This window comes from Suricata suricatta, chromosome 10 (genome assembly GCF_006229205.1).
Source record: "Suricata suricatta isolate VVHF042 chromosome 10, meerkat_22Aug2017_6uvM2_HiC, whole genome shotgun sequence".
NCBI classification, from domain to species: domain Eukaryota; kingdom Metazoa; phylum Chordata; class Mammalia; order Carnivora; family Herpestidae; genus Suricata; species Suricata suricatta.
In genome coordinates, this window is record NC_043709.1 from 12,835,782 (window position 1) to 12,859,226 (window position 23,445).

The 23,445-nt window shown below is 49.2% G+C and overlaps 1 protein-coding gene across 3 annotated transcripts in view; it reads left to right on the top strand.

Annotated features, from left to right (window-relative positions):
* The window catches only part of LARGE1 (LARGE xylosyl- and glucuronyltransferase 1), a 528,769-nt gene that overhangs the window by 2,018 nt on the left and 503,306 nt on the right, over positions 1–23,445 (top strand). The window contains exon 1 of one of the 3 annotated variants that reach the window (XM_029954991.1): positions 7–420. The exons of 1 other annotated variant lie outside the window; for it this stretch is intronic. The gene's annotated coding sequence lies outside the window, so the exon portion shown is untranslated. Of the gene's footprint in view, positions 1–6; positions 421–23,445 lie in introns of those variants that run through there. One more of the 3 variants, XM_029954993.1, reaches the window with a different exon arrangement.

The window sequence follows — 23,445 nt, forward strand, 5'->3', positions numbered from 1 at the left end:
GGGCAGGCCCTGCCCTGAAGGGGCGAAGCGGCGGGGAGCGCGGGAGGTGGAGCCGGCCCCGGCGGCCGCCCCGCGTCTCTCCCCAGCGCCCCCTTCCCGGACCCGGCCCGAGACGGACGCAGGCCCCTGCCCATGCGGGGCGCCCCGGGCTCGGAAGAGTCCCTAGGGCGGGGAGCAGCTCCAGGCAGCGGCGCCAGAGGGAGAGGAAGAAGGGACAGTGCTCAGCCTGGGCGGCCCGGACCCTCCCCGCAGCGTTTGGAGCCGGGGGTCGCCCCGAAGTCTGCGCTTGGCACCGCCTCTTGAACTAGGGCAGCGCCTCCTGGGACCCCGACCCGGACCCCTCCGCGCGTTGTAGGCGGTGCCGCCGCGCCACTCATCTCTTGCGCGGTCCCCCTGTGTTCGGCGGCAGTCACGGCCAAGGTAAGAGCCGCGGGGGCGCCCTGGTGAGCAGCGCCCGACAAGTTCTCCGAACCTGTAGCTGGTACCCCCTGTGAGGGCACACCCTCAGCTCTCTGGGCCAGGAGCCCTGGACAAGCTGGAAGGGGAAGTCTCCCAAGTCTCTGATGTCCCCAGGACCCTTTCTCGGGGACCGTCTTGCTCCTAGGCACATAGGCTGCTTAACAGGGAGCAAGCAAAGAGGAGTTTCCCGTCGGCCCCGGGAGGTGGTGTGCCCGCACCCACCCTCCAGCCCCCCGCAGCTTGTCAGCTGTGGGCACCTGTGCTTTGGAGAACCTCCTGTGTTTTTAGCCGCCCCTCTTCGGTGATCCTCACCTGCCTTTCCTGGTGTGGGTGCTGCGAGAAGAACTTTTCTTTGCTCCTTGTTGTAGAGAGTCGTGGCGATTTAGGGTGAGCCGCCACAGCTTTCGAGTCCCTCTATAGGACAGAGTGGTTGGGTGACGGCGATATCTAGAGAGAAAACCTAACCGTGTGTTGGTCCTGTTTGCACAAACCTACTTGTGGTGACTGATCCGTATATAGCGGGCCAGGTATTCTTGTGAATGTCACCGTTGCTGGAGGGTAGAGTGGCTGACTGCAAAGTTTGTGCATCCTCGAGTTATTTTATTGCTTTATTACTCTCTTTAAAATTTTCCTGTTAAGGAACCTCAGTTCTATGAGCCTGTCCTTGCCTGTTTGAAATTTAGTAAACCTATGAGATTTCCCTGGAACAATCTGATTGTAAATGGGTCACTTAGGAGGGAACAGATTGCCTCTCCTACATTGAATCCATCCCCGCCGTGACCCTGTTTAACGGGGATGCATTTCTCCCCTTTCCCTGAGCTGATGTACCTCGGTTGCGCAGGTTTCTGTTGAATCCCGAATCAGTGAATTTTGTCACTCAGTCCATTAAAATGATCTCCTGAGGGAGGAAAATAGCAGCTTACATTTTTCGTGAATGTCACAGGAAGTTTTACAGGGTCTTATGTAAGGTCCCCAAGAGAGCACTTAGGCTCCTGCTTCCTTCTTGGGGGAGATAAGGTGGGGCGGCTGGGGGGCGGTCACCACCCCTAAATGCAGATCGGTCCCTCTCAGACACAAGTGGAAACCCAGAGTGCCTATTCACTCCGTGGAGGCAGTCACCTCAGGCTAATTTTCCTCCTCACCTCTCCTGTCTTCCCCTACCCCAGGAATCAGCTTTGGTCGACTTAAGACAGGGGAAGGTTCTAAATAAAGGCATAAGTGGTGTTTTCTTTTCTCATCTCTCACAAATGGGTGACATGAATGAATTACTCACGGGCATGAGTCTTCACTGGGTATAAAAACAAACAAACCTGGCTTCAAGGTTTCCCACATTTTAGTGTACCTTTATTTTTCAAGAGTGTTTTCCTTCAGTGAAAATTGTCTGAAGAGAACACACATTTATCTAACCAGGCCCTGTTACTTCCATACCAGGAAGAAAATTAGCTGGAACAGAGAGGCAAAAGTCCTCAAGATCTACATGTTAATGGGTTTTCAAGCATGGTGAGGAAAAGCAACAAATCCCCCTAACAAGATAGAGATGTTTTCAAGGAAAAGATGGGATCACTCTGGAGTGGGCAGTGGCTTCACTAACAAGCGTGGGCCCTTTTCCTTCAGGTGGCGAAGTGTGCTAACTCGTGGGTTAACTTTTGGGTGTGAGATAATGCAGATCGCATTGGCTTTGGAAGCAGAACTAGGAGGGCCTAGGAAATGAAATGAAAGGTTTTTCCCGGCTCCTATAGGTCCCAGACGGCGTCCATCGCATTGGAGGGATGTGAAGCTTCCCTTGGGTTCTTGGTTCTCAGCTGTGGTTTACCCTGGATGCCAATTGCAGGAGTATCTCTATTCTTTAGTCCCCTACAGTGGCCGGAGACTGCGGGACTAGTTTTCTATTCCACCACCAATGAAGAAAACACAAGGGCCCATGTTACAAAAGGTTGTGGTTTATCTTTAGGGCTCATGAACTTGACTTTTTGGTACCTGATGTATGCTTGCATGAATGTGTGTATTCCAGACGCTTAAATGATGGGGCTGATCACATCTAAAGTGTCATTTAGGCAACTCAGAACCAGTTAACTGGGAAGTGCTATGCGAGACTCTGAACAAACAACTCAGTGATAATCTCTAAGTTTACGAGGGCTGTACATTGAGGGCAGACGGAACCTCCTGCAGAGTCTGTCTTTTGGGCATCAGACCATGCCGACTTTGTGTTTCCCCGAAGGGTTGTCATCACAACTCCGCTTTTTGGTTTTGGACTGCACTAAAGACCCGCAGGCTTCATAAAATCATTCTAAGTGGAGTCCAGCTTCAACTCCCTCAAACGTAAAGTTTCTCACTGTCATCCCTTAAAAGTACATACCTTGTATTTATACATACATGACATTTGGCAGTGCGGTTTGCACTTATATCTCAGATGCTCTCTGCACTTCTAACAGCATTAAGTCATCAGTGTCTAGGTTTCTTCCAGCAGAATTGGAAAATAATTCTATTTCACTGAAGAACAAAGCCCTATTGCCCAGATGTACCTTATGCACAGTGGCCAAGTCTTACCAAAGCTGACTCCAGAGGTGAGCAGACAGAAAAAGGTGAGAATCAGAGTCCAAGAAGAGAAGACTGGCACTGAAAAAGGCAAATGTCCCAAGATTTAGGTCTCACTGCATTTTAAAAGCCCCAACTCAGCATATGGAATTAGATTTAGTGTCTGGAACCTGTGAACCTCCATGAATTATTACACTTTCCTGAACTCTGGGGTCTGGCAGACCATATTCGTGATTTTTTTTTAATCGTTTGTTTATTTTTGAGACAGAGACAGTGCATGAGTGGGGTAGGAACAGAGAAAGGGGGAGACACAGAATCTGAAACAGGCTCCAGGCTCTGAGCTGTGAGCCCAGAACCCGATGTGGGGCTCGAACCCACAAACTGCGAGATCATGACCTGAGTGGAAATCAGACGCTTAACTGACTGAGCCACCCAGGCACCCCTGTGATATTTTACCCATATGCGTAGTGCATGTTGAGGTAGTTTGAAGGGAGCTATTGTTGTGGTCTAAGGAAAATGGTCAGCATAAAGCTTTATTTTTGCCATTAAAGCTTTATAGATTGATTCTCATAGGCACCGTATAGCCAAGGGTAGGAGATTGGAGCAGGAAAACACTATTAAATTTGCCACTGAGCATCAACTAGTGAAAACTGGTCCCGGAGAAGATGTATACTGTGGACCTACAGGCTGTATGAAGTCTTGTGAATTTTAGGGACACCAGGTGGCAGAGGGAGAGTGAGAAGTTGAGGCAGAATACTGGTCTTCCTTAGGGTCTGTGAATAATGTGAAGGCACCTTTGCAGCCAGAGTTTTCAGAGAGTAGGGAGCACTCAAGGTCAGGGTGTGAGTCCCAGGACACTGGGGCCTCCAGGCATCCAGCCACTGACACGCTTTAGCAACACAGCTGCCTCACGAGATCCGCTAGCGTGGTTGAGGCTTTGCTGCTGTACTCCAGAGCATTTGACATTGAGAGGCACTCGGGTGCTGAGTTCCTTTCTGACCACATTGATATTTGGAGCCCAGTAGGAAGCAGCTGGTAAAGTATAGCGTAATGCAATGTATTTTATTTTATTTTATTTAAAAAAAATTTTATATTTGACAGAGAGAGAGAGAGAGAGAGAGAGAGAGAGAGAGAGAGAGAGAGGGAGGGAGGGAGGGAGGGAGAGGGAACGCACAAGCGAGCAGGGGACGGGCAGAGAGAGATGGAGACAGAATCCGAAGCAGGCTCCAGTCTCTGAGCTGTCAGCACAGAGCCCAACGTGGGGCTCAAACTCACCAGCCATGAGATCATGACCTGAGCCCAAGTTGGATGCTTAACCCACTGAGCCATCCAGGCGCCCCTGAAATGTATTTTAGAAAACGTTTATCCTTTAAACTCCACAGATAATAATCGAACATTTCTTATGTGGCTGATGCCACGCTCTAAGTGGAGGCTACCGAGGTGTCATTTTAGTTCAGGGAAGCAGACATTGAACCATTACTGTGAGCTAAGCGCTGTTGTATGGGTTTGTGCAAAGGATGACTTTGACTTTGCCGGTGGAGGAGAGAGGAAGGGAGTCCCGGGCAGAAGGAACAGCATGGAGACCTTAAAGATGTACTGGGTATGGAGCACAGCCATTAGTGGATGTGGCTGGAAAATTTCTGGGAGTGGGGGGAGCCTTGGTGTCAGAAGGGAGAGAATTTAGTAGGATTCCGTGCTGGGCACTCGCTTCATGCTCCTTGTATTCAAATGGGAACAAGACAGGTTTCTGGGTAAGATCCATGAGTACTAGTTGATTATGCCACATCGTTAATAAAAACAGAAACAGGAACTTTCTTTTTTGTCCTTTATCCTTCTACATATAGCACATTGCCTGTTCTTTAAAAAAACTATTAGCAATGCAAATAAAGAAAGGGTCCCTTCTCAACCTTAAGTCCGCCCTCTTGTGTACAAGAATTCCATCTGGGGTTTTCATTATATGATTATGCAGCAGTGGGAGAAATGACAATGTTGCTGACAAATGATATAGTATGAGGGAAAAAAAAAATCCTGCTCTATGACAACAAATTCCATTTTGTCAGATTTGCTTCTGGGTAGAGTTATGGTCGTGTTTAACACTCGAATAAGGTTCTTGTATTTGAATCATCTCAGTTCTGGCCTAAACTTTCTTTGCTGTTGGAAAAGGAAGAGTTTAATAATGAGGTTGAGTGTGTGCATGTATGTGTGCATATATACTTGTGTGTGTGGCATGAAGAAACTGTGTAGTGAAGAAAAACAGTAGTGGATCTGCTGGAGGATGTTAGGGAGCAAGGAAAATCACAGTGGCAGCAGTGAGCCCCAGTGCAAAATATATTTAGTTTTTTCAGAAATAGGAGCCAAACAGAGGAGATAAAAGAAGCTTCTGTATGTGCTTTTCTTGTATCATCTTTACCTGGTTTAAGTAAAACCAGGAGGTCTGGATCTAGTCTTGCGTCATCTGTGGCTAACTGGCTGTGTGACATTAGAATACTTCTTGACCTCTCTGGGCTTCAGGCCTTGTCTCTTTATACATGAGTTCTTCACCTTGCCACTAGGAATTGAGAGCTCAGAAAGGGAATAGGATTACCTAAGTAGTTAGGGGCAAAGTTCAGACTTCTTAAGATTTCTAACTCTGAAATGGGAAGAGGCCTGGCCAGTTCAAAGGTGTACTTTACCTGGAAATATAAAACACCACAAGGATGCAACGCTGAGGAAAAGAATCACAAAGTCTTTGCTGTGTTGCTTGTAGATTCTCTGATCTCTCTCTGATGTACCGGCCATTCACACTTGCCTGCTAACTTATTATGTAATATGGAAGGCGGTTGGTTTTGATGTTACCAATTCTTTGAGAACTACTTGAGAATTAAGTACATTGTGATAAAAAGCAATGCTGAAAATTTTGATTGTTTCCACATTAAGTAGATAAGAGCTGAGTTGACCCCTGGGGATTTTGCAAACCCTGGACTCTAATGTGGAAAGGGGAACCCTTTCGTTTGGGGGGGTTCACGGGGGGGGGGGGGGGGGGGAGGGCTGAGCGGTTACCTTGTAGTCAGGCTGATGGTAAGTGTGGAGGGAGGGATGTTTGGAAGAAAAATGGATGCAGAAAGGCAATTGGGTAGATGAACAAGCTGGGAGAAATGAAAACCGATTTAATTTTATGCCTCCAAATTTGTGTTCTAGAAAGAAGGCTCTTCCCCACCCAGGCATTGATCTCCTGGGCGTAGAGGGTAGTGCTTACTGGAAAGAGGAGATTTGAAGTGAGTGCAGTGTAAATACAAGTTCTTTTTTTTTTTACATTATTATTTCAGTTTTGAAGCAAAGTATAGGAGCGCCCTATTTTAGGAGAATTTGGCTTACAAAATCCGATTTTAAAGGTAAACAGTTTAAGGTAAGTAATTGGAGTACAACAGATTTTTATTTTACAAAGGGGATTCATAAAAGGCTCTTTTTAAGGGCTAGTCCCTTTATTGTATTTCAAATAATTTGATTATGACAGTCATGATGGATGCGTTAGGGAACCGTATCTGTTACATAAAAACCCAAGAACTGTTTCACTACAAACTTTTCAAGTGTTTTAACAGATAACCCCCTATGTGTACCTGCCGAGGACCCTAACACAAGAGGTTTTGCTGAGAGAAGCACAGTAGTTCTGTTGACTTTCGTAACCGCTGACCAACATCCGGTGTTCCCTCACTTACCTAGTCACTTGGGCAGATTTACTTGTTTAACAGCTCTTCTTACTGGACATGTCAGTCCTAACTACCCACCTGCCTGAGTCCCATCACTGCCCCCACTGGGGTTCTACCTCTAAGGATATCAAGAACAGAAGTGGGGCGCCTGGGTGGCTCAGTTGGTTAAGCATCTGGCTTCGGCTCAGGTCAGATCTCACAGTTCGTGAGTTCGAGCCCCACGTCGGGCTCTGTGCTGACAGCTCAGAGCCTGGAGCCTGCTTCTGATTCTGTGTCTCCCTCTCTCTTTGACCCTCCCTTGCTCGTGCTGTCTCTCTCTGTCTCTCAAAAATAAATAAAAACATTCAAAAAAAAAAAAAAAGAACAGAAGTGGTTTAAAAAGTAAATTACATAAGAGTTCCCAGGATTGTGAATTTTCATTAATTGCAGAGACCTGGAATGGATTTTGTTCTGCCTAAGTATGCAGGAGAGGAGACAAACGCAGGAGGTGTTCAGGATCATGCTTGCCTCCTGGCCCTTCCTTTGCCGCATCTGAAATGTCTAGGGCTTTCAGCTTTGTTTTTTTTGTTCCTTTATCTTCCGTGAAAGGTTCCAGAAAAGAATTGGTTCTAGGAATGAAATAAAATGTGAGGCATTTACGGCTCCAGAGGTAATTTGGGGGCAACCTGGAGTTGTAGATAATCGCAGGCTGGGGCCAGGATGGAAGGTAATTTGGGCCTCTCTTGTCGCATTATGGGGCTGCGCTTTGGACGTGCAGCTGACGAAGATGGAGATGGAGACCTGACCTACTGGGAGAGGCTTGCACTTCACAGGAGTCCCTTTTTTGAAGTGCCAAGGCCATTTAGGAAAGAAAGGCCAGTTGCTGATCTTTCCATGGAAGCAGTAGAATTTAGGGGGATTTACAGCAGAACATGGGCACATGGGGATTTCTTTTCTTACTCTTTTTTTGTTTTTTAATTTAAATTCAGCAGGGTGGGGCGCCTGGGTGGCTCAGTCAGTTGAGTATTCAACTTCTGCTCAGGTCATGATCTCACGGTTCATGGATTCGAGCCCCATATCAGGCTCTGTGCTGACAGCTCAGAGCCTGGAGCCTGTCTTCAGATTCTGTGGCTCCCTCTCTCTCTGACTGCCCCCTGATCATGCTATCTCTCTCTCTGTCTCAAAAATAAATAAAAACATTAAAAAAAAAAGTTTAAATTCAGCAGGGACTCCTGGGCTGTCCAGTGTTGTTCTGTGGTTAGGGATTGCCTTGGATACATTGGACACATACTTCTTATTGAGTAAGGTTAACTTTTCTGTGCCTACTGGGAAGCACCCCCTCCCTCGTTTCCAGAATGGTTGCGTCAATCTTTCATATGCCAGCACTGTGTGTGTACCAGCCTCCTCGACTGATGTCAGCTCTCATCTGGGAATGGCATTTCCTGGTTGCTTAAGGAGACAAGGGAGGCTCAGGCCAAGGGATGGATCAGGAAGGGGGTTTTCCCTGCCTGTGGGCTTGGTGCCTGGTGCTTAGTGGGTCTGCACAAGACAAGTAGTGTGTTCCCACAGAATGATGTGTTTGATGAATGAACAAGTGGCTGTGTTTTTAGCGCTGGGTGGGGGCGACCGGGGAGGGAGAGTGAGTAAACATCAGCAGACATACAGACTCAAGGCTCTCCAGGAAGATGTTATTTTAAAAACGTGAAGGACATTTCAGGTCAGCAAAATGAATTCTCTTAGGGGCCATTGTTACGGTTCAAACACTGATGGCTTTGTAACAAGGCAAGGGAAGTGCCGTACTGAAATGTGTGGCAGGTTTCCTTTGCTCTGGATTTGTGAGGATTTTGACTTCTTTCTGGCACCAGAGGAATGGGTGTGCCCTAAAGCCTGTCAAATGTACACGCCAGGCGGCCTGGAAGATGCCTGGGAAAGCGGGGTTGTTGCTGATGGTGTTTGCAGCCCTGGTGAGGGTGATTATCAAGTGCCCTGGGTGGAGCTGGTGTTGGGGGGGGTGCCTCCCTCTTAGGAAGGGGGCGGGGCCTTGGGAAAGCTTAGGATGGCTGGAGCCCTCACTCTCCCTGTAGGGAGACCTCTCCACTGCTGTCTTGGTGTCTGGTCTCCTTTCTCTGTTTACATGGACCACTCCCACGTGGGCTTTCCCAAATTGGGGAAGTTCTCTGCATTGATGGCAGAGCTGTGGTGTGGACACACCACCAGGGCTGGAGGAGACCTTGATCTCTGCCCCCCCCCCCCGCCCCCACATCTTCCTTTCACAGCTGTGGTTACTAAGGCTGGAAGTAAAGAGGATTACCCAGAGGGGAGGTGAGACCAGCACTCAGCTTCCTGACTACCCCATGTGGCCTGTGCCTCTGCCTTTTCACACCCGTGACTTCCGGGTGTCTTGTCCCTAGCCCCCTTCCCTTCCTGTCATTGCTCTACGTCAGCTTGTTCCACACCCAAAAGGACCTCCCCCAAGCCCCTCCTTTGTGACAGGCGCTCTTCCATTGGGTCATTTTGTGTCATTTCGGCCTTCCCACTTGTAACTCTTGGTGATGGCATTTGTAACTCTTCCCACTTGCTGGGCATGGACCCTGAGGCTTGTCCAGGTCACACAGCCGTGGAGCATGGGGCCGGGACTTGACTCTGAGCTGTTGAGACTCCTTGGTCTGCTGCCTCAGTACTGACCCTGCCCTGGCTTCCCTACCTGTCTACACTCACTGTATGCCCTAGGACCCTGCAGGTCTTCTCCTGTCCTAGCCTATTGGCTGTTGCCTGAAAATGCCTCATGTTTCCCCACTTGAGCCTGTCGCTGCTGCTCCCTTTGCTGGATCAGACTCCTCCATCCTCTCTCCTTTGGTCAAAATCTCTCCTGCTGGAGGCTCCAGGCACTCTGTGTGTCCTTGATGGCATTTCCTTCATTCATTTAACATCCACTAAGCCGACACTCTTCAGCCAACGTTCACTGTAAACTCCCGTGATGCCCAGGTCTCGGCTTCACATCTGCAACACGGAGGTGAGGAGATCACCTGCTGTCACATGGGGGCCTTAGCGAGGGAGGTAAACGCTAATAAAGGCATGAATGAAGGGCAGTGGGCACGGTGTGTTGGGTAGTGTTGTGCTTGGGGGAGTCAAAGAAGAGAATATTCGATCTGGGTCCTAGTGAATAGGAGATGGAAGAATAGAGTGGGAGAGGCGTTGCCCCCAAACCTGGGAGACTGTGGCATATTGTCATGTCATCTTCTGCTTGGCATCTTGTCAGTGTCTGTACCCTTTACTTATTCCCTCCCTGTGGCTGGGATAGCCCATCCGTGTTCCTGTGGGTGCGTCTTCCTACACTCCTAGCATTTAGGAATCCTAAAGTAATCATTTGTGCAATTAAATTGAAAGCCTTCTGCCCTTGCCCTCAAGAAAGATACTTGGAGAGATTTAAAGAATGTGTGGTGGGGTGCCTGGGTGGCGCAGTCGGTTGAGCGTCTGACTTCGGCTCAGGTCATGATCTCGAGGCCCATGAGTTTGAGCCCTGTGTTGGACTCTGTGCTGATTGCTCAGAGTCTGGAGCCTGCTTTGGATTCGCTGTCTCCTTTTCTCTCCACCTGCTACTGCCCCTACCCTCCACGCCCCCTTCCCCTCCCACCCCTGCTCGCTCGGGCTCTGTCTCCCTGTGTCTGAAAAATAAAATAAACATTAAAAAGATTAAAGATTATGTGGCAAGTTAAACAAGAGAAGATGCATATGAACGGTTCAGAAGCAAGAATAGAAACCATGTGGCAGTGTAGTTAATGGTTGTGGATTATTGAAGCCAGATGGGAAATTGGAGGTGGGAGTTGACTTTAGCAGCTTAAACTCAGTGGAGGTAGGATCTGAGTTGGGTCTTTGGACTCAAGACTTAAATCTGAACAAAAGAATTATAGGGAAGTTGAGGGGCCCAGGTTAGGTGGACAAATAAGTATTTCTGGGTTAAGGATTAGCCACCTTGGGTTTCTTTTAGGAGGGAGTCGGAGATGAACTTGGCAAGCTCGGTTGGGGCTGTGGGCTTTTGAAAGGCAGGGTGACTTTTGATCAGGAGGATCGTGTATTAAAAGCTGTGTTCTGGGGCACCTGGGTGGCTCAGTTGGTTAAGCCTCCGATTTCAGCTCAGGTTATGATTTTGCCATTTGTGAGTTCGAGCCCCGCATCAGGCTCTGTGCTGACAGCTCAGTGGAGCCTGCTTCAGATTCTGGATCTCCCTCTTTCTCTGCCCTTCCTCTGCTCGCGCTCTGTCTCTAAAAAATAAACAAATGTTAAAAAGAAAACAAACTAAAAACATAAAAGCTCTGCTTTAGGAAGATGAGCCCAACAATATTGGGGTCAGATTGGAATGGGGAGCCATGGGAACCAGGAGACCATTGGACAGCCTTTTGCCTTGGTTCGTACCTGAGGTTCTGAAGACCACTGGGCCAGAACTGGACCGGTAGGGATGGAAGCCCAGAGGAGCGTCTCAACTTTTCTCTGATCCCAGTCACTGGGACAGAGTCTGAGAGGCCTGACTTTGCCTCCTGGAACGTTTACTGGCGACACTCCCAGTGGTTCTTTTAAAGTAGCCCTTCCCGCCCTGGCTCTGCTGGGGACGGGGCTCGGCGGGAGTGCGCCTTCCAGGGCCTCTTTTACTGGGGGTTTGTTCACATGAGCCCCACATTATAGAACAGCCTTTCTCCTAGCCCTGGATGACACCCAGTAAGGGCTGTAATAGAGAAAATTCTTCTTTTCCTCATGAGTGGTCCCAAAAGCAGCAGCAGCAGCAGCAGCAGAGAGCCCAGAGCAAAGTGACTGCGGCTCTGATGTCGCGGCTCCCGATCTACTTTAAAAGCGAAGCTGTGCCGTGCTTCCCGTGACTGGTGGTGTTTCTCTGCTTGAGCCGGGCCTTGCTGCGAGATGACAGTCCCCACTTTTCAGAATCACAGAGTAAGCCATTCTGGATAACAGAGTTTTTCAAACTGGCTAGCCTGATCCCTTCTAGATAAGAGAGCCTTTATTTTTAATCTTTAAAGAATGAGAGCTTTTCTAGAATGTTCCGTGTATTTACCCTCACTGGCTCACTATTGACCACTGGAAAGCATCCAGCTTTCTTATCAGGACACACAAAGCTTGTTATGAACTGGCCCCTGCCTTTCCCTGCGGCCGCACCCCCCCACCCCTTCATGCATCCCCACTCAGTGTCTTTCTTTTCCTTCTTAGTTATTTTCTCCTAAACCTGCCAAGCTGTGCACGTCTTTCTCCTTCTTCCCAATAAGCTCTTTCCCTCTGTCTGCCTAGGACACCTCTGTTTTTCCTTCCCAGCACAGCGCAGGCAGCTTTTCCTGCAAGTTTTTCCTGGTTCTGTGTGCCACACTGCATCTGTGTCTGGTGTTGGCCTCTGCATCTGCACTTTCCACGGCGTATTCCCAGTTCTCCTGGACATACTCCATAGGTGGGGGCAGTGATTGTTCTTTCGGATTTCATTGTCTTTGCGTGTCCAGGAATAATACAGCTCTTTCCTGCAGAACCTTGAGTATTCAGCATGCTGTAGGGACACATGGGGTGTGTGTGTGTTACCTTATCAGGGTATCCCCAGTCTGAAGAGGGCATGCACCTTTGCCAGGGACTAGCATGGCTAAGGTGGTGGTGGAAGTGGGTAGGGGGCTCTTGCCACCTCTCCAGATGGAGAAGTGCCTTTAAGCAAACCCTCCAGGGAGAATATTCAAGTGCGGCTGGACAGAGATTTACGAACCTCTGTATGCATTTCTTCTGCTTCCTCTTGCTCCGTGTAACTGTGTTGCCACCACCCTCACCATATTCTCTTCTGTCTGCTGCCCTAACTTTGCCACTCTCTGCTTTCCCCCACTTTCTCTGGTCTTCAGCCTCCTTTTCCTTCTCCTCTTAGGATTTTTTAAACCCTGATGGATAAGGTCAGCTCTTTCCTTCAAGCCGTAGTGGACCTTGCCCTCAAATGTTTGATTCTTCCCGGTGATGCTTCTGGTCCCTAGGTGCCCATGGAGTCTTTGACCATGGTCTCTGTTGTTTACTAGGCTTAACGCCACCGCACGTTCTTTAGAGAACCAGTTGTGGAGTGGCACTTGGAGTAGATTGAGAGATTACCAGGCAGTGCTGGGCAGTGGCTGAGGGGGATGGATAGACCTGCACAGAAGCGCAGCTCCAGGGCCCAAAGACTCTGCTTCAGGTAACAGCATCCTTATGTCGGAATATTTAGGATCGCCTCTAGTATTTGTGAGGTCCGTTTGGGGTTTTATCACACTGCCCTTTGTAAGCCAGGCGTTGGCACCGCATGAGTAGGTTTGCTTAGTGAATCGGGGAGGAGTGATAGATGAACCCTGGGGTTTATCAGAGGGTGTATGTGACCCGGGCCCCGGCAACACTATATAAACTTGCACTTGGCACGGGTGTTGGTTTCATAGTTCACCAAGCCCTGTCCTTTTCCAATTGTAGTCTGACTTCATACACACCAAGGGATGCTTTATCTGGCTCTTGCTTATTGACATTTCCCTTTTTCTTCTGCTTGGATTTATCCCTAGCTCCTGTTGAAACAGCATTTTTGAGCTCATTAAATCTGTTAATGTGTATGTAATGCTTAGGACAGAGCCATACCCAGAAAGCACTCCGTAAGTATTAGCTGTTGTAATTGTGTTATTATTTAGAGCTTCCCCACCTTTCTCCCCTCTCCCTCACTACTTACTGTGGTCGTTCCTGGTAAAATAAGGAAGCCAATGGCTCTCAGGGCAGAGGAGGGGACCACAGGCTTTGTCTTTCCAGCTCTGTCCAGAGGTCCCAGAAAGCTTGCAGAGGCCCTGAAGATAATGGCAAACACTAGCCCACTCATCACTTGAGGCCATTTTCCCAAAGCTTTCTGTCCCACCACGCTCCTTTCTTTTATTGGGAATTTGCACTCTGACTGGCAGAGGAGGTGAGAGTCAGAGAATGCTATAGGAGATGACTCTTCTTAGCAAGTTGTGTTTCACAGTATTTAAAATAACAGTAACTGAAATAATGGTAACAGTTGTAGCAACCTTCCAATTATTGTTGAATGCATGTGTTTACGAGAGATACACTTTTCATGCATGATGCCTTTTGATGCTCACTGCAACCCTCTGAGCTGTGCCATTTTATTTTGCAGGTGGGGAAACTGTGGTGCAGAGATGAGGTCATTTGCCTAAGTGTGAAGCCAGGGTCTGGACCCCAGTTCTGTCTGCAGAGCGTTTCCTCTTACTGTCTGTCCTGTAATCTACTAGCCCAGGTGTCTTGACATGGGGGTATGCGTACTCCTGGGGGAATGTGAAGCCTTGCACTGAAGTATGCAGATGCGAATGGCTTTAAGGGAATCAGTTTTCAGATTTTTCAACCTCACATGTGGATTGTCCCCTGAAATTGATTGGACTAAGAGCACCGTTTCCAGACCCATGGACCATCTTTTCATTTTCCCAGTCTTTCCCCATGGTTTTTTCTTTTTTTTAATGGTTATTTTTGAGAGAGAGAGACAAAGCATTAGTGGGGGAGAGCAGAGAGGGAAGGAGACAGAATCTGAAGCAGAGAGCCCAACGCGAGGCTCGAACCCACAAACTGTGAGATCGTGACCTGAGCCGAAGTCAGACACTTAACCACCTGAGCCAGGCAGGCGCCCCAAGACTTCCCCCATTTTTAAAGGGCCATCTCTTACCCAACACAAATCTCCTTCTGGTGCACTGCTCTTGAGTAGAGAACCCTTCAAGAAGCACCCGAGGCGTTGTTTGAAATTGGTGGGCAGGAACCTTCTGCGAATGCAGCCACTGCCGTATGGTGCCCCTTGGCAGATTTCGTCTCTCACCTGTTGAAACTTGGTGTTCAAGCAGGACATCTGGGCCCCTTTGTCGTGCTGAGGAATGATGTAAATGTTTCCAATCTCAAAAAAAATAACTTGCTCTTGAATTTTAAAAAATGAATGATGGGGCTCAGACGGTTAGGTTCTGTTTAAAGACGCGATGCGAAAGTTTTATTTTGAAGTGTTACTGTTTATATAATACGTCGGGAATTCTGTCCTCAGAAATTAGTTTATGATGAAAAACTTCAGATGTCAGCCTGAAAATCGGCAGGGCGGTGCAAGGTTTTCAACTTTCAGAATTCAAACCACATTGTACGGTATGTCCTTCCCCCGCCTAAGATACTCAAGTTTGAGTGGACGGCTCCTAAGTTAGTTTCTGGCATGGACCCGGATGCACCTAATTTTTTTTTTCCCTTAGAATTTCAGGGACAGCAGTGTCTCCTGAAGCTCATACTAACTCCTAGTCAAGCACCCTTTTAGTCAAATGGAAACGCACTTTAAGTTTTGATGAAACTTTTACGTAGGGAGCAAGACACGTGATCATGAGTATCAGAATGCCTCAGTGGCTCGGTGAGGACTGTTTCACACACAAATGGCAGAGACTCCGTCCACACTGGTGTTAAGCAAAAATAAAAGGACTTTCTCTGCTCACGTAACTGAAAAATAGAGGGCGGCATCAGGCAGTGCTGGAACTAGTTTTCAGGAAGTCATTCCTCTTGTCTCTTGGCTCTGCTTTCTTGCCTGTTGGCTCCATTCTCAGGTAGAGCGTCCCCATGGGAAGGCAGGACGGGTGGACCTCAGGCTTACATCCTAGTCTCCTCGTCACACAGCTGAGGGAGAGTGTCTCTTCCCCAGTAGACGTGTTGGGAGTCTTGGTCATGATCTCTTAGATGCAGCACTGGAGCTGGTTGGGGGAGAGTGATCGGTCCTGTTGGCATTGCTTGGAGAGTGGGGCGGGGTTCCCAAGAGAAGCTGGACAAGCAGAAACCCCCAAATGCCCAGTGGGAAGATTAGCCTGGAGATCTTGTAGTCTTATCAAACCACCCATAAGTCTATTCTCCCAAACGCTTTTCTTCTCCTGGATCAGCTCCCCTTATTCTCTCCCACCGGCCAATGCTTTCAATGTCGGGATACCCATCGGCCCAGTGACACAGTGATATTTTCTGTTCCCTGCTTTGGTCATTTCAAGTCTTTTAAAGGAAATGCCAGAAAGTCCCTGATGTAGTGTATTTTGTGATTTTTTTTTTTTAAAGACCATTAGTTTTGTGATTAAAGAAAAATTTAAAAATGTGGAATTTCGTTTGTGTTACTTTGCTCGGGCTGCCGGCACAAGGGCCTATAGACTGAGGGGTTATACAACATTTATTTCCCCACTGTTCTAGAGGCTAAAGCCCAAGATCAAGGTCTCAGCAGGCTTCTTTCTTTGGAGATTTTTCCAGTGGGTTGTCCATGGCCATTTTTCCCTCCGTGTCTTCCCTCTAAACATGTTTTGTCTCCATCTCCTCTTATAAGGAGACCAGTCAAACTAGATTAGGGCCCAGCCCACCATAATGGCCTCAGTTAACTTAAATCATCTCTTTCAAAGGCCCTGTCTCCAAAACCAGTCATATTCAGGGGTATTGAAGACTTAAGTCTGCAGATTTGGTGGGGTTGGGGGGAGGGGGAGACACAATTCAGGCCATAACACCACCCTGTATTCCAATTCTGTGAATGGGTTATATTTTGAAAAATAATATTAATGCACAGACTCTGTTTAAGACACAAATTAGTAACAGATTCACCAATGCAAATGCAGACGATGCATTACAGGGTGGTGAGCTTGAATGTGATTTGGGTAACTTTCCCCCTTAATAGGAGTAGAGAGACGGCAGGTGAGAACTGATTGTGGCTTTGCCAAAAATGCTTGGGATCCTGTGGTGGGATCTGGACCTTTCACCTCCTTAAGCTCAGCTGCCTGAAATTCCCTGAGGGTGGACTTGGGTTGTGGAACGGGTTTTAGGACATTTTGCAGAGTGGGGTAAGAGGCCGCCCTGAGGAAGGATTATTCTTCCACTAGCCCAACAGTTGGTGGGCAGAGCTGGTTTCCTTTACTCTTTCCTTAGAGCAGGTGGGTTATTTGACCTTGATCTCTGTTGGCCCCCGCTTGTGCCCAGGCTGGTGTGTGTGAAAGAGAAATCTTGTCATCCTATATTTTGTGTCTTAGGGAACAAAGTTTGCAAGTGAGGGGTTTTATGAGTCACATGGCTGCTGGCTCCCTGTGTGTCAAGGCATTATCCTCTACACAGCCCAATGTCCACATTTCCCTGTTTTGTAAGGATACCAATCATTTATGATTAGGGCTCTCCCTAATGACCTCATTTTAACTGGAATCTTCTGTTAAGACCCTGTTTCCAAATATAGTCACATTCTGAGGTCCTGGGGGTTAGCACTTCAACATACCTATGTTGGGGGGCCACAACTCAGCCCATTGTTCCCCGAGCTTTACTTTTCCTCTTCACAGGGTCCATTAACTATTCCCATCTTCAACATAAGGATCAAACACAGTCGCGTCCGAGAGCGCGTCCCCTGAGTGATGGCTGAATGCCCTGTAGGATGTTAGATATGTCTTCTTCCTGGCTTCTGGTACCTAGTGAGCGTTTGCATCTGGCACATGACATGTTCTGTGTGATTTTTCAAGTAAAGGTTTTCTGGGGACTGTGAATGTTTGACCTGGGCTGTGTGTTTGCCAGAAACTCAGAGCGAGTTGTGTGCAGACTTGAACGGGACTGTCTCCCCCCCGAGGATGGAGCTGTGTCCCGACAGAGTCTGAGACTGCCGTGTCACCTGCCTCGTCCCAGCTTGCTGGCCACTTACCTGCTGCCCTGCGGTGTGATGTGGATGTAAATCCTGACATATATGTCCCAACTCTTGAATCTTTCACCGAGTGCATGAGACTGTGTGGTTGCTTTATTGCTTTGTTTTCATGTGACGTATTTTGATATTCAAAAGAGGTTCACTGGGGCCGAGGCTAAGGATGTTTTCGGAGTGTGTTTCTCTTTCGCTTTCTCTTAGTAACTTGAGTGGTATGAGAAAAAAGCCTACAAAACAAACTAAGCCAAAACAACCCTCAAAGGCCTCACCCTGACATGGGAAGGATTTGGAGTCTTTAACTTGCTTTTGCACACGGCTTAGTATATGTTGCCGTCTGAATACCTGCGCATCTCGATGCTTGCTTGGAGGCGCTCAGACTTGGCAGAGATCTCACTTTGTTAAGTAGGTCTTAACACAGTTCCCATCAGCTAGATCCGTGTTTTCTGGGGCTTCGGGTCATCGACGTGGCTTTGCTGCGTTTCCTTCCTTCCTTCCCTCATTCAGTGGCACACGTCATCTGCAGCCCTCCGGGCCCTGTGCTGGGCGCTGGGCTGAGGCCCTGCTGGTGTGGAGCTCTCATTCCGGACGGCCTGTGGTTCCTTGCGGCTCATCGTGCCCGGACTCATCGTCTCCCTGCTCTCCCGTTTGTGCGCAAAGCTACTTCCTTTGACCCTTGCCACCTGCATTGGAGGCTGAAAGCTACCATATATCTAACTCCACCTGGGATTTATTGGGTTGTTAAACCAAATTTTGCAAAGCCAGAGGCATCGCTTGGTTAGAGGGAATCCTCTATTGCAGTCCCGAGAGGTTGCTCAGCAGGCTTTGATGATTCGTAAAACCCAACTCTGTTTCCAACACGAGAGAGCTTGTAACTTTTTTTTTTTGCCATTTCTGAATTTGAGTCCTTTATGGAGTATTTTGAGAGTTGGGCGCTGTTGGGCGGGTTTTATGTCCGTGCCTCTCGGATGGCCGATGAGGCCCTGGGATCAGTTCTGTCACTTGGCTGCCTTGCAGAGTGCCACCCTTGGAAGCATTGCGTGGCAAGAAGCGTTCCTTTCATGGCGAGATTTAGATGTGGTAATTGGAACGGGAATGCCGGAAAGGGCCGTGGATGTCCCCGCGCTGCGTGCAGGAGTCGCCAGCCGTCTCGCAGAAGAGCGGAGAGCATTTGTTGCCTTGTTCTCTTACGACGGGGCAGAGTGTAACTGGGTCGTGCTGTGGGGAGCTGGGCCAGCAGGCTTCGTCCTTACAGACCTCCCCTCCACTTCCTGCTGGATAAAATTGGGAGAGGACTCCTTACAGGAGCTAGGATGAGCTGTCCCGGAAGACCACGGAATGAGGGGCTGCGGGGAAGGTTTCCATGTGGGAGAAGGAGCCGGTGGACAGTGTCTAGACAGTTGCACAGTGGTTTGGGTGCTTGTGATGATCTTGTTGAGAGAGAGGAAGGAAGAAATAGAAGTTCTTCACCCCCCTCTGCATCTTGTAGAGATGTAGACTCTCTTGGGTTCCAAGGGCTCCAAAGGGACAGACGTCTGGACAAAATGGATGATTTGGCAATGGGGATGCTTTAGCCCGGGAGGTCAAAGGACCTGTCCAAAGTCAGATCCCCTGACTTCCAGCCTCTGGGTGACTCCCTCCAGCCCAGACTACATGACCGAGGCTGTTATTGGGCAGGTCCTCCCGCCGGAGAAATGGCCTGGCCCTCCTGGTGATGGTTGGTACCTTGTGGCCTGCTACAGCCATGGCCACATTGATGCTGGAAGTAATGGCAGGGCTGGGTCTTGTTTTTTGAGCAGGGTCTCAGTGCTACGATTATTGGACGTATCTTTTTAAGATGAATATAAAACAGCTACCCTCCCAAGCAAATCAAAAACAAATTATGCCCTTGCCACCCAGAACTACAGAGAAACAGCAGGCTCTTCCTGGCTGGGAGAGTAATGGCTGCAATATTAAAACAGTGATGAGAAAACCAGGATCCGATGGCTGGAAGGCAGGGAGGAGGACAGGCCCTATATCCCCCAGGGATAATGGGTCTCCAGACAGGCCCCTGTGATTTATTGGGCTTAATGTACTTGTTTTTATTTGTCCCCTTCAACACGGAGCTTTGTCACTGAAGAGATTTGATAATGGCCTGTTTGCAGTCAATTCGACTCTGTAATAAAGAGCCACATTTTTGGCTGTCTGGAGATGGGCGGCCTCATTGGCATTCCCCCTCCGATTTCACCTTCCCTGGCCGAGATGGGACGGAGTGAGGTAAGGACTCCTTTGCCGCCCTTGTGTATTCCCGACAGGCGGCCCGGCCCCGCTCCTGCCACGGAGCCAGCATCCTCGGTGGCCCAGCAGACCGGGTGCGCCTCCGTCTCTCGTCTTGGGCTCCTTTGGGGACAGCAGGAAGGAGCCCCTCATGCTGCCTGTTATAATACATCCCTGGGACTTTGTTGGCCTGAACCAGCAGTGAGAGTCGACTGCTTGCAGCTTTTGGGGTAAGCAGCAAAAAAAGCAGAGCCGTGGAGGGCAGGAGGATTTCCAAAAGAGCAGGCTTGACATAAAGGCTCCAGGTGACCAGTGCTGCACAGAGACAGATGTGTCTCATGCATTCGTTGTGAGAGTCAGCCCGAGGTTTCCCTTCAGCTTCCTCCTGGGGAGGGGAGCCCCTCAAAGGACCGGCCTCCCCCTTGCAGCACTGCCCCTAACCTGCTCAGGTTTGGGTAGAGAATTCCCAAAGCAAAAGATGGGGGAAATGTCTAGGGGGAATAAAAAGACTCCCAAGTCTTTCCTGATCCTGAGTTTCCTCTCTTGGAGGACCTTTCCTCGTGTTGGATCGTCAGGTCTGGGCTGTGGGGAAGGTGCTCTGCTGTGTGGCATCCGCACTTGGCCTCCAGGCAGTGCTGAGACAGACTGTCTTTCACCTGAGCTTTTCTGAATACCGAGAGAGAGCAAGTGTCAGCTTATAGGAAACTCAAAACAGGAAAAGCCTCTTTCAAAATGTAGAAGGATCAACAAAAGTCAAGAGCACACAAAGGATAGGTATGGGGGTGTGTAGCATCCCTGGCTCCTGTAGGTGGGGTGCCGCATACACTTTTCATTTGCACATTCTTTTTTTTCTTCATCTTTTAAAATGTTTATTTATTCTTGAAAGAGAGAGAAAGACAGAGCATGAGTGGGGAAGGGCAGAGAAAGAGGAAGACACAGAATCCGAAGCAGGCTCCGGGTTCTGAGCTGTCAGCACAGAGCCTGATGTGGGGCTTGAGCCCACAAACTGTGAGATCATGACCTGAGCTGAAGTCAGACGCTCAACGGACCGAGCCACCCAGGTGCCCCTCGTTTGCACGTTCTAGCAGGGTGATGGCATCATCGAGAGAAGAGGTGCTGACAGTGTTCTGTTGCCCCTGGGGTTCACGTTCCACCCACGTGAGGTTTTGAGAGGAGTCACATTCAGAGAGACTGAAGGAATGGTGGCTGATGGGGCCTGGGGAGAGAGGAGAACAGGTAGTTAGCTTTTCACTGCACGGAGGGCTTCCCTGTGGCAGGAGGTGGGGCGGGGGCCCACCAGGCAGAGGCAAAGGTCCCACACACAGTCTCACTTCCCTCTCCCCATTGATTGACTGAGGTTACAGAGTTTTAGTTTGGGAAGATGAAAAAGTTCTAGAGATGGATGGAGGTCACGGTTGCCCAACTGTGTAAATGTATCTAATTTCACTGAATGGTACACTTGAAAATGGTTGCAGCCGTAAATTTTGTTATTTACTTTTAAGTTTATTTATTTATTTTGAGAGAAACAGACTGTGCGAGTGGAGAAGGGCAGAGAGAGAGAAAGAGAGAATCCCAAGCAGGCTCCACACTGCCAACACAGAGCCCAAGGCCGGCCTCGAACTCAGGAAGCCATGAGACCAGGAGCTGAGCTGAAACCGAGTCAGACGTGTAACCAGCCGAACCCTCCAGGCGCCCCTTGTATGGGTATCTTACCACAGTGGGGAAGAAAAGTGGTTCTCTGTGACCCCACCGCAGATGCTGATGCTCTTGTGTAATCCCTTGCCTAGTGTCTTGCTCTGAACCAATAGAACGTGGCAGGGGGGATGGGATGCTGCTTCTGTGATTGTGGCTGACTCGAGGCAGAGGCTCTCCTTGTTGGCTTGATGAAGTCGGCATGCTGGGGTGTCCACGTAGTGGCCAGGAGTGTGGGTGACCGCCAGCCTGCAGCCAGCAAGAAGGCGAGGCCCTCAGTGCCGCAGCGCAAGGACCCCCGTGAGCTTGTGAGTGGGTTCTCCCCCAGAGCCTCCCCCTGGGGGTACCGCCTCTAAGCAGAGGACCCAGCTAAAAGCCCCGGCCAGACTCCTGAGCCGCAGAAACTGTGAGATAATAAATGGGTGCTGTTTCAAGCCACCAACTCGGTGGTGATTTGTTACCCGGAGGTAGATAACTAATACAGAGCCTCATCGGAGACCTGTCTGGATTTATTCCATTCTCGTTTTCTGTCCACTCAGGTCACTCCAGACCTCCATCTTCCCTTTCGTTCTACTGGGAGTATGCAGATTTTCTGTTTTCTGTTAACGCTCAGTTACGTTCTGTGTTAGAGCCACTTTGTCCTTTTGGTTCCTGCCTACTCTCCTTTGGTTTGTGGTTTGAGGGGAGTGTCCCATCCCCTGTTGGAAAGAAGAGTAGTTTCTAATGCAACAGTGGACGTTGCCAGAGAGAGAGACTCAGGGTACCCCTCCACTCACCTGTTCAGGTGAGCTCTTCTCTCCATCCCTCGCCTGCTTGCTCACTGGCAGTGGCTTAACTGTCTGTCGTGCCTCCCAGTTACAGTGCTCACCGTACAGAATGCAGGTAATCAGATTCTCTAGGGTGACTCTGGTTTCAAATCTTCTGCCCCATTTGTTGTCCCCATAAACTGTGAAACTGTCCCAGATACTCTGTTTTGGGATCTACCCTTTTTTTGGACTGGTTCCCATGCAGTAAATTAGTAAGAGCTGCTGCCATTTTTTGAGCACCTGCTGTATGTCAGACCCTTGATTAATGATTCCCCTCGTGTCTTCCCATCGGCCCTGGTGAGGTGGCTATCGTGATGCCTGATTTACACAGGACCACGCTGAGATGCAGTGGGGTTTGTTTTCCTGTCCAAGGTCACACAGAGAGCGTGTGTGTCCAAACCAGGATTAGAACTTCAAAACTGTTCTCTAACTTGTCTGGGCTCACTGCCTCGGAAGAGCACAGGGGTGTGCCTGCCAGGTCCTGTGTCCCAGTTTTGCTTGGAAAATAGAGTTGCTGCACACAGGCCACCTGGAGGTTTCTGATAATTTCTTCCTGGTGGACCACAATGGGACAATGTGGGGTCGAGGGCACAGCTGAGCCTTCAAGCTGGAATAGGGAGGGAGACCACCAGGTGCTAGGGAATGGAGGTTCCATTTGGAGTGGGCAGAATGAGGGGTCCAAAGTGGTTCTCAGCCCTGGCTGCCTATTAGATTCATCTGGGGAGCTTTCACATCTACTGGTGCCTGGGCCCCACCTCCAGAAGTTTTGATTCAGCTGGTTTGGGGTGCAGTTTGGGCACTGGGAACCCCAAGATCCCCAGGAGATTAGCACATGCAGTCAAGATGAGGAACACTGGAGGGAGGGCCTCCGTGTGGTGGGAGGTTGGGTCAGAGGTGGAGTGGACGGAGGCTGAGGGTAGGGGCATGTTCCCAAATACCACCGTGCTGCCCCTTCCTCTTTGGTTGGTTGATTGATTGATTGATTGATTGAGAGAGCATGCATGGGCATGACCACAAGCAGGGGAGGGGCAGAGGAAGTAATGGGGAGAGAATCTTAAGCAGTCTCCATGCCCAGCCCTGAGCCCCATGTGGGATTCCATCTCCCAACCATGTGATGATGACCTGAGCTGGAATCAAGAGTCAGAGGCTTAACCAACTGAGCCACCCGGGTGCACCCTCTTCCCCCGTCTCCCCCATTTAGAGACAGACTCTGTGTTTGTAGCCTTAGCCTTGTAGAGTCTAGGCCCACAGGACTGGCTTCCAGGAGCCTGATTTGGGGACCCAGTGAGGCAAGCTCATAGTTTGCTGTGGATTCGATGGACCTCTGCATCTCTAGTGCCACCAACTCATGCCTACT